This window comes from Notothenia rossii (assembly GCF_949606895.1).
Source record: "Notothenia rossii genome assembly, chromosome: 3".
Taxonomy (NCBI): Eukaryota; Metazoa; Chordata; class Actinopteri; order Perciformes; family Nototheniidae; genus Notothenia; species Notothenia rossii.
The window spans coordinates 4,467,767-4,477,766 of record NC_136901.1 but is presented as its reverse complement, the minus strand read 5'-3'; the positions used below and the strand labels follow the sequence as shown (position 1 = coordinate 4,477,766).

General features: G+C 40.5%; 1 protein-coding gene across 4 annotated transcripts in view; it reads right to left on the bottom strand.

Annotated features, from left to right (window-relative positions):
* Positions 1-10,000, bottom strand: part of steap3 (STEAP family member 3, metalloreductase) — a 149,231-nt gene that overhangs the window by 116,249 nt on the left and 22,982 nt on the right. The gene's annotated exons all lie outside the window — the stretch shown is intronic.

Sequence of the window (10,000 nt, the reverse complement as noted above, 5' to 3'; positions counted from 1 at the left end):
TCGGTCAGCACCCAGTGGGATCCACTCACATTTATTTATCACTTTTACTGCAAATTCTGACTTAACAAGCACACACACACAAGCACATGTTTTCCTGACTTGCCTTAGAGTTCACATATTCATAACAGGACTCAGTGGTTGTGTATTAGTGCCGATAACAAATGGCGATGGTGGTCTGTGGTGTTTCTGAGGAACAGTTGGTGCTCTGACCGTCCTCATCAGCAGATTTCAATTGGCAGTGCAGTGTAGCATGGAGACCTTAATCTCTGTGCAGACGGATATCTACATGTATTACCACACCACATTACCAGACCACATAAAACCTACTATAGGATCTTAATATACAAGCCTTAAGCATGTGAGGGCATGGAGAGTATCAAAAAAATACCGAAATATCGATTTAGCAGAAGCAGAACACATTAAAATAAATCTTACTTTATTTTAAAACTGCGGCAAATTTCAGTTCTTTTAAATCGAGTTCAAACTTTTACTAATTTCTTACACTGCATTGAAACTTTTCTTCTTGTATTATATACCCGTCTTTTTTTCTATTCTCTTGGCTCTCTTTCAAATGATATTTCCTTTGCACTTTTCCTACCCTGTATTTGAGTGGTAATGAAATGTCAGTGAGCATCGACACACAGAAACAGAGATAGATTTTGTGAGAGTGGAGTTGATGAAAGCCCTCTCTCCATCCATCTTATTCTTCAGACACTCGACTCGCCCCTTTTGCCTTTCAGTCCCAGACTTTAGCTCCGCCTCTTATCTCCGTGTCAAACTGATCCGTCTGACAGCGACACATTAAATCAATGCACCGGTGGCAGGTCCTGCACCCGTATGTAATGTAAGAGCTTCTTTGGAGACTTGAGTATTTCAGACTATTTTTGTATTATTTGTTCAGCCTGGAAACATTAAGTCTATTTTCCTTTTCATATTTGCATTTTATTAAATGATTTGGTTACAAGGCAAGGAATAACAAATTGTCCCTACATTTTTCAAATTTAAATGTAAAACACCTCGAAATAAATGCATTACTGCAAAAATTAAATCCTCTTTTTTCTTATTAAATGTCGTTTTTACATAATTATATAATAATAAATAATAATAAGGAAAGGATTGAAAACCCTACATTACAATATTTTAACATGTTTTAAGTTCTTTAAAATAATTGCATCCCCACTCACACATGTAAATACTTGTCAACAACAAACACCCATACACCCCTAACACACACACACACACACACACACACACACACACACACACACACACACACACACACACACACACACACACACACACACACACACACACACACACACACACACACACACACACACACACACACACACACACACACACACACACACACACACACACACACACACACACACACACACACACACACACACACACACACACAGACATTTGACAGACAGGTTAAAGCGTGTGCAAAAAAAAGTAGAACAAATACAAATAAGTTGCAATTCCAACACTTTTCTCCACACACAGTCAATAAGTCGTACTGTATAAGCAGTGGACCAGAGTGTGTGAGGCATGGGAATGTGTGTGTGTGTGTGAAGCGGTGACTCTGAGCGAGTGAGTAATGTATAATCTGCAGAAGAGCACGTTCTAGTGGTGTGTTCAGAGCACAGCAGTGCGGCTCAGCGGGAGCAGACTGACTCTCAGTCTGTCGTCTGTCGCTGCTTCACCCGAGCAGCCGGCCTCTTCTCACACACTGCCTCACACACACACACACACACACACACTGAAATGTCTCTAAGAGCAGGCTGTCTTTTCACAGCAACAACAAACACTCTCCTCGCGACATGCCGCTACATGGGAGACGCCACAAATAGCCGCCTGGTTTTGAGGAAAACATGTTTTGATGCTGAGATTTTGTCACGACACTGCTGTGGATTCTTCAACTATTAAGCAGTCTTTTGTTTGGATTATTAGTAAGACAAATCCATTTTCTTTCAATTACATTTGGAGGACATGCTGGTTGTAAAAAAGGTGGTTTATTAGATGCTAAAACATTGCCCTCGCTTCACCTCTTTAAAGAGCCATTTAGTATCCATTACAACGTCATCAAACCTCATTGACCTCAGCCAAAGAGGCAGGGTTAGCCTTCAATGGCCGCTCTTAACAATGGCTAACAATGGAGCCAAATGGTCCCCAAAAACATCAGACCACCAGCATGCAGCCGCCTCACAATCACCCCTCTGCACCATGTGGATGACACGAATCACTATTTTAAGCTCCACATTTTGCCACTGTGTATTTTGCAGTCAATCATGGGTGCATTGCATATAATTGCTGTCACTGCTTTGTTTTGCCCTTTTTATTGTCAGTCTATTTTTTGTTGCAGACTATTTCCAGTCTGCTCTGTCATTTTTAATTAATGGACGTCCACTTTACTTCTGCTTTTCAATAAGAAAAAAACCAAATGTCTCTTTTTTAATCAGCGTGATCGAATAACACTTGAATAGCAGAGTTAGAAATCAGCATTATTGGCGTCAGCGTGTTTTCCCCATCAACTTTATTTGCCAAAATCAACAATTATCCAATTATCGCAGATAGAGCTCCGTCTGGCTAATTTTAATCCGTCTTCAAAGCATGTTGTAGATCTATGCAGACAATAGAAACACAAACCACAGGTGTATTGAAGTGCAAGCAACAAGGACGTTTTCTTCTCAATAATTGTTGTGATTGAGTGTTGCGGTCTATGTTTATGGTCCAACAAAATCTACAGGGAACACATTTCCATCATGGCCCTCTTAATTTCCTTTCTTCTATCTCCTTAAAGACACTACAGTGTAGCATAGGCCAAGGAAGGACCCATTCTTTTTACCAGTCAAAGGGCAGATAAACACTTTTTCTAAGATGGCAACGCTGGCATTTGTTCTGGGTGTCTAAATAACTTGAAACATTTGTTCTGACTGTGACATTTCACTCAGCGCAACCTCGTTTAAACGCTAAGCCTTCATGTTGTGTCCACATTACAGGTATTACAAGTTGCATGTGTTATGTCTTCAGGGTCTCTACAAAGAGTCTTGTGGCTTTTGAAAATGTGAATTATCTTTTCGGATCATTGTGAGGCTAAAATGTAGAAATAGAAATCTGGAATTTCAGCAGACAATCCGTGATAATATGAGTTTAGCTCAGGCAGCTAGACTGGGACACACAAAGCCTCCTAATTTCCTCTGGGTGCAGCAGGCCTCAGTCGGTCTGTGGGACGGCAGCACCCAAGGGACCCGTCCGACCACCAGCTGACCAACCAAGCGCCCGCTCAAAGGCACAATTAGAGGGTCTTTGTTTCACCCGGAGTGCCTCTTTGTGCCACAATGTCCACTAGAGCTGGAGGGGAACGTCATCAGTCATTGGCTGAATGGAGGGAATGAGAGGACACACACACACACAGGTTTGTTCCTGACGGCACCCCGCGGTGCTTCAATAGGCCTCTTCAGTGTGACAGGGTGCTAATGTGGATGACGGTTCATCGGTCGATTCTTGGCTGTCACTTCCTGGCCGAGCACGACCAGAATTTGTCAGATTTCTACTCAAGCCTCAGCGCTTTAAAGCTAATTATTCAGCTGACCGTGACTTTAATCTTTATCCTAACAGAGTCCAATTACATGCGATAAAATATAAGACTTGTGGAAACATTTTTGGGGATTTTAAATAGTTTTTAAGACATTTAAATCCAGCATTTACAGCTGTTATCCTTAAAGACTACAAGTATCAGGTCATTTTTGGTCCCGATCGAGATACCACCATCATCAACACTCAAAAACCAATTCTGAGTAAACAACAATCGACTGATAACATTGTTAACAAGCCAGAGCTCATAATCACAAAGCGATTGATCCCATTTCGTGTCAAAGCCGAGCACGGTGTAGCGGTTAAATCATCACGACTTCAGAAACACGAGATTGCGGGTTTACGGCGCATCAGAGAAAAACCTGAGGGACCTACTTGTGAGAGCAAGACATCAGACACGGAGTGTAACGGCTAGACAGATAACAATATCTTAGTTTTAAAGACTCCGGGTCTGTAATTGAAGAACGAAGCCTCTTGTTGAAACGCTGTCACCCGCTGCTGGGTTTGTTTACACAGTGTTTCGTTTGATTTGAGATATTTATTCACTCAAATCCTGTATTTTTTAAACTCAAACGTGTTATAATTGGGCGTAAATTGGTTTGATAAAAGCCCTAAAAAGTACTTAAAAGTATGCGATTGACCCGTGAAATGTAATATATTCCACACTGTCAGATTTAAAGTGATTTTCTCCAGTCATGTACATCAGATGTCAGATCAGAGAAGTCATGATAAGTCCCAAACCCTCCTTTCTAACATGAAGCCAGGTCTGGATTATGACACGGTTGACATCATTTGATATCCCCTCCCAGGAGCTCTGAAAGTGCTCCATTAGAGTTATTGCTGGCATAAAATGCTAGCAGCCGGCCCCTGTTACCCCCAGACTCACCTGCTGAGTGTAATCTGTCCTGTTAAGATTTAGCCAAAATGTACACATACTTTGGAGAAGACAACTCGACCGTAGATGGTTCGGAAACAAGTCTAAGTTCTGTAACAACTAAACCCCAGAGATGTTCTTGTATGAAAAGTGTGTATTCGATTTATTTAGAGATGGAATAGACACCACGTCTCTAATGGTGTAATTCACTAGTGTCTGTATTATGGCTACACACGAGACGGAGCGTTCTTTCGATGAAGACACGCGAAGCTGACATGAACCAAAAGACAGCGATTATAAGTCTGCAGAAAGTCACTTCAAAGCAAAGACGGGCCTTTTTTAAACCGAGACGTGGATTCAAAACCAAGCCCAGAATAGATTGGCGCCGTAAATCAATGGGAATCCTTTCATTTTGGGAAACCAGTCCTGCCTACATTCATTTAAAGTCATTTGAGATGTTGGTTTGAATGAATTGCATCTTTTGGGCTGCTAAATGGTTGTTTTTGCACCATTATATCTAATATGTGCAGCTGTTTCTCAGTAAAATCTACAAGTTTTGGGTCCCTGTCTGGTGTCTTGCTATGTTGCTTTCCTCATTTTGGGAAACCAGTCTTGCAAACATTCATTTAAAGTCATTTGAGATGTTGGTTTAAATGAATTGTCTGTTTGGTGAGCATCTTTTGGGCTGTTGTTTCTGCCATTAATAATCTAATATGTTCAGCTATTTCTCCGTCAAATCTACACATGTCGGGTCCTCTCCAGTGTCTTGCTATGTTGCTTTCCTCAAGATGGAGGCGAGGAAGACCAGGAGAAGGAGGGGGTGTGTGTTGATTGGGAAAATAAAAGAGTCGGAGGTTAGGACAGTGACATTCACGCGTTTCGACGTGGCGACACTGACATGGTTTCCTCCCCGTCGCTCGGCCAACTGTTATCACAGCCGGACGCCGTTTCCAGGTCGCAACCCTCAGCGGCACCGGCATTATTGGGTCGCGGCTTGGTGCCACAACCCGGCCCATTGTCCGACAGTGAAGCGTGGCTTTGAGATACTGAGATACTGAACACACACACACACACACACACACACTGATCCGCCCTGGCAACCTCCCTAGCAACCATCTGTCCTGCTCTGCCATGCTTTTCGGGCTTTTCGGGCACAGCTATAGCGACGGGCATGCCTCGACACGTCTGGGTTTAATGGGACAAAACGAGGAGGACAAAGGACTCACAAATGAAAGAGTGTAGCCAACAGAGAGACGCAGACAAGACGGGGCAGAGAGGGAAGAAGAAGTGAAGAGATCTAGTTTAAACCGACTGAGCAAAACTTTAATAAAAGACGAGTATCAAGAGATCTTCAATGTGTCCTGCACAAAGCTATCACTAATCAATTATTTAATCTGTAGACATTTTTTGACAACTATAAACCAAAACGACCTTGTATTAATGCAAAAATAGCACTTGTGAATTTGGAGAGTTACTTTTTTTCATCAGAGAAAACTGAATATATTTGGGTTTTCGTCATTTTTGCATTAGTTTGTGATATTCTATGTACCATGCATTGAATCCATTCGTCTAGTTATTGATAAATCGAGTAATATATTGATATATATAACAGTGTTGACTTGAAGGGAACACATGTACTTCAACAACATACAATGGCATGAGACTAATTGAAAGCTAAATTGCAATGTACATGAGTCGTACAGATACATAAGACGACCGTTATCGGTGTCGCACATTTATGTAAATTAAATTAACAGCTGGACAACGTTGTGTTGTTGAAACATCTCTTTACTTAAAGAAACGCTGGCAGGATTTGAGCTGGTGTATCCTTAATTTCTCTCTGTATTCAGCACCATAATCGCTCATATACCTAATCAGTTATCTTGTCATTGTACGGCCAGCTATTACCATCACAACCAACAACCAACCTGCTGACAAAGACGTCACGTTCGGATGTGCGAGGCTTTCTGAACAAGCATAAAAGGATTCTCTTCTGAATAAGCGTCGAGTTTGTCGAACATTGAGCCGCACCCTTTTCAGATTTGAAAGCAAATTAGCAATTCGGAATATATAAAAACCCTGATTTCTTAGCTGAACTTTTGTAGACTTGTGTCGTCGATTGTGGTTTCGTTTTGAGCGTTAACGCCCTCGAGGTCACCGTGTGATTGGTGACGGTTTGCTTCCTATAGATTTGAGGGTGTGTGCGACGCTACATCACAAGCAGATACATCTTCTCCTGTCTGAATGCTCTGGCTTGTGTTGCCTTATCAGCGCCGCGCCAAAAGGCCTCCGAAACAGTGACCTCACATCTTTCCCCGAAAAAAAAGTCCTCTTTAACATGCAAACACCCGGCCTTTGTCACGCCACACACACAGATCAATTCCCCCGCCCCCTTTAGTGCCAAAACCCCGAGACGAACCAAGGAGCAGAGGGGAGCTCAGACAACTCGTGATGGAGCCTCTTTTGATTGCAACTGGATTTTCTGTTTTTGCATTCGCTCCGTTTATCTCTTTTAAACCAGATATGGCTCATGCAAGGAGGCGAGGTTGAGCGACACATTTTTAAAGGAAGAAGAACCATTTTTTAAGAACAAATAAGAGAGAGTTTTTATCAGATTTAGCAATGTGCATTCTGCAATAAAATGTCATTTAGGGAGGCTATGTACTTTCTGTTCTTTTTCTTCTGTCTCGTCTCTTCAGTATATTTTTGGAGATTAAACGCAACTTTATTGTCATTGCAGTACGATGTACATTGAGTACAAGTTCTAGGAACACTCAGCATTGAACCAGAAGTGCAGGAGAAGCAGTAAAGTGCAGTGTAATATATAGGCCTATGGTAATATTAGTAGTACCATAAATGTTGAATAAACTGTACAAATACACAGTATAATATAGACTCAGTAGAATACATTTGAACACAGTATAGACATATTATAGTAATATACTATACATGTATCAACATTACATGGTGTCTACTTTCTCTAACTCCATGTATCCTTATTTCTATTACTAACCTTTGTGTTCTGGAACATATATTATCACTTATGCTGTAGTAATTACTGCTTTCTAGTTATTTATATAGTATATTTAAGCAATAGCTCACGACAGGCCGTGGTATATGCTCATTATATCACAGCTAAGGGGCGTGGTTCGGCCCGACGCGAAGCAGAGGGTCGACAACAGGCGCGGAGGGATACTGACTTGTTGTGAAAAGTAACTTACAATTCTATCCGTGGTATACGCTCCGTATATCACGGCTAAGAACCAATCAGATTGCTTGATTTGACTTGTCTGTTTTATAATAGTAAATGCACTTAGCTGACTACATGTTTTGGTTCCTGTACTCCACAAAATGAAAATTAAGTTAGATCAAGAAGATATTTCAAACTGTGATCTGCTCTGATTATTTCCCCTTTTTTTCTAACAACCTTTGAACGAGCAATGTCAAGTGAACGGCATAGGAAGAGAGCCCCACTCCCCTGGGTTGCACAGGCGGTAAGATCAAGCGCTCCCTCATCCCAAGTTAGTTTTAAGCTCCGGTCTTTTATTTACTTCCTCCGAGACTTTTTTCTCGCGACGAGGGCGGTTAAAAGAGCGATCGACTGGAGGATATGATGAATGTAACAGATGAAAATAAAGGGGAGATCTTGTGCCATGCCAACTCTCTACTCCACTACCCCCCCCCCCCCCCCCCTTTTCTTGCCTCTTTCTTTCACCATCTTGCACTTTCAAAGAGCTGAGAGGCCATAGCGAAAGTGAATGAACCATGACCACAGGCAGATGCTCCCCACATCTCGCCGTCTCTCGTCGTGCCCTTCCCACTTTACACCCTCCATTTCCCACAACTAACTTCACACCGCTGTTCCAACCGGGCACGTCCTTCATTTACACACTGCTTTTATTTTCAAGTTAGTGTAGATGATTGTAATTTAAAGTAGACCCAAGACGTGTGACGTAAAATGTGTTCCTATGCTTTGTGTATTTGTGTAGCTTGGGATACATGGGTTATTCTTTTTATAGTTTTGAGTCAGGGACAGTTTTATCCCACAGGACTGCTTATCTCCTGGGCTCTTAATAGTGTATTTACATACATAAAATACACCTGTCTACAGTCCACATATTTAAATGTAATAACAAAAAGCAGTATTAATTGTTATATTATGCTGATGCTATTTTACATGTATATAGTTTGCTTATTTTTGCATTTAATTTCACATTTAGTTACGTACGTTTCTTTTTCAACATGTTTAGCTTGTTTTTATGTATTTTAAAGCCTTGGAATTACACTTTTAATTGCCAATTTATGACAACAAAGCTTTTAAATCTTCACATCTCAACCTTTTGCACGTTTTAAAATTGTGGCGAAGTTTTTGTCAGAGTGCAGTTTTGACTAAATGCCATTTGTTAATTTCTCCTATTCCCTCTGGGCACTCGAAGGCCAAATGAGCACAGATGGGACGTTGTCAGTCCTTTGGAACACTTCATTTCACTGATTCAAGATTATTTATTCACACTCTACATAGCACACTTTGTCTCCTCTGAATAATGTGTTTGAGTCAAAGAAAACATGTTGACTCAAGAAACACATCTGCAACTTTTAACCAAAAACAGAAGATTTTGTGCAAAGTAACGGAAATGAAAACACCAGTCAGTGGAACGGCTTATTCTTTATAAATAAATCCCCTACAGACATCAGCTACAGTATCATGCTATTTGGAAACAGTTATACTACCTTACATTATTAATTTGTGTGTATTGTAACTTTTAATTATACAAAAACACAACAGTTATTCTTGTCAAACTACTGTCATCATCCTAATTTGCGCAATTACTTTTTTTTATATAATATTAAAATGTGAATTCTCTAATGAATGATCAATGCGTTCATGCTTGCATACATATTGCACATTTTTGATGCAACACCATTAAGATAGACTGGATGTTATGCCTGAGTTGTGAGTAATTTCTCTCATATGGTTACAGATAATTAAGTAAATTAAGTAATAATTCAAGTAGTTTCTACATTTCTATTTCCCTTTTTTGGTAAAACACTCACATTAATGTACGGTAAAGTATTGCATAGTAAATAATTATTTCAATTCAAATAATGTAGAGTTGAAACTTTAAAATTTGGTATTTTTTGGCATTAAAAAAATATGAGACGTTTTTTTTAATTCACTTTAAAAGACTCTCAATGCTATATGTTCTCTCTCACACTGATCAGTAGAAACACATTCAGAGGGCCTGCACGCTCAAACACAGCACTTAGAGTCTAAATCAGAGGTGCTAATGTTGTGCAAGAACCATCTAAGCTTTAAACCGCATGTCTGATATTTATTCAGTGGAAATATTGCACTTGTATGGCCACACTTTGTTATAAGAAAGGACTGATTTGTACTCTTCATCTTCATGTTCAACGTCTATCACATATTTGTTTTGTGTGAGCTCTTTTCGGGCCAATGGCCGGGAAGCAGCGACGCAGTGAAGCGACCCAGAATGCACTCTGCTGACTCTCAATAGGTTT